The 1343-nt window shown below is 45.2% G+C and overlaps 1 long non-coding RNA gene across 1 annotated transcript in view; it reads right to left on the reverse strand.

Annotated features, from left to right (window-relative positions):
- Positions 1–1343, reverse strand: part of LOC111733715 — an 11224-nt gene continuing 9881 nt past the window's right edge. Inside the window, exon 3 of the long non-coding RNA XR_002778131.1 lies at positions 1–79. This is a non-coding gene — a long non-coding RNA (uncharacterized LOC111733715). The remainder of the gene's footprint in view (positions 80–1343) is intronic.

Consider the following 1343-nt stretch of genomic DNA (forward strand, 5'->3'; position numbering starts at 1 on the left):
GCTCCTTTCAGAAACCTGGATTTCACGCCTCAGTTTTGGGTGTCGTCAATTTCAATATGCACATCTTGCATTTTCCATCCTAGAGAGAAAAAAAAAACATAATTAAGGGCTTCTCAGGAAGCACATTGCCATTGCACATAAACTCATAACCTGGGCCCGAAAATCTTCCTTTGGCATTTTCTGGTGAGATCACCAGCATGAAGCTTCAAGAACTGGTGGCGGCATCTTGGAGAGAAGTCTTGAGATAAAGAAGCCGTGTTTTTTAGTCAGAAGAGCCACACCACCCTCTCCGGTGGTGACACGCAGGGAGGTAGTCATGGGACATTATGGGCATCGATAACGCAGGCTGAACCTGACTCTGAAGAAGTGCATGCAGACTGTGAGATACTTATGGAAACCTAACTAGTCTGTTTCGTTTTTATGTAAATAGGAGATATTTCTGTATAATTTGCAAAAGGGCTCTTTCGATAAGCACCAACTAAGGATTACGACTATTATGCCACAGTGCGGTTGGACACTTTTCTTTCATTAAGGTGCATCCCAAACAGGTGGTTCTGTGACCTGGTGGCACACGCTGAGTCCCATCCACCTGGGACCAAAGCAGCGGCCAACTCTGACTGAGCCCTATTGGTATCACAGCTGCAAGGTTTTGTCTCTCCTTCTGTGGGTTTTATTAGAATTAGTTTCACCCAAACACTATTAACCAAAAAGCCTCAAGCCTGGTGTACAGAAATCTTTCAGTCAAGGCTTCAATCAGAAAACTGTTGGGAAGTGAATTTTTAATACATAGAAAATTCTAAAGAACTTCCACCTGAAACACTAGCATGCCTTTTATGAATTTTAGAATCCTTTTATGAAGGCGTGAAGCAGGTAATTATTCTAGTAAAGCTTCAAATACCAAAAACCTATTCCTGGGCCACTCACTCAGTGATCCGGTAAAGCTTGAACTGACAGATAATTGGGTCTGAGCTACCATGTCAGCTCCATCCGCATTTAAAAATCGTACCATGTCTGATCATCAAAAACATATGTTTTATGTCAAAACCGTTCCGGACTGTGCCGTAGAACATAATGCTAAAGCTGTGGTCGCGAGAAGTGTCACCCTGTGTCCTAACTCACGTCGCTGTCCACTGTTTTCCAGGTACTGTGCACAGTTGTCTAAATCCACTTCTCTTGGTGTTTCCGGTCTCTGAGAGCAGGTGTCTATCCAGGGGTAAGTCAGACGGCATGCTGTCACCTGCAAGTGGAATCTAAGAAAAGTCAAACTCGTGGAACCGTGGAAGGGGATGGCGTCCTGGGGGCTGAGAAGTGGGGGCGGGGGCGCTGGCCAATGGTCGGACCTG

The sequence above is a fragment of the Pteropus vampyrus genome, unplaced genomic scaffold, assembly GCF_000151845.1.
Source record: "Pteropus vampyrus isolate Shadow unplaced genomic scaffold, Pvam_2.0 Scaffold622, whole genome shotgun sequence".
In the NCBI taxonomy this organism is placed as follows: Eukaryota; Metazoa; Chordata; class Mammalia; order Chiroptera; family Pteropodidae; genus Pteropus; species Pteropus vampyrus.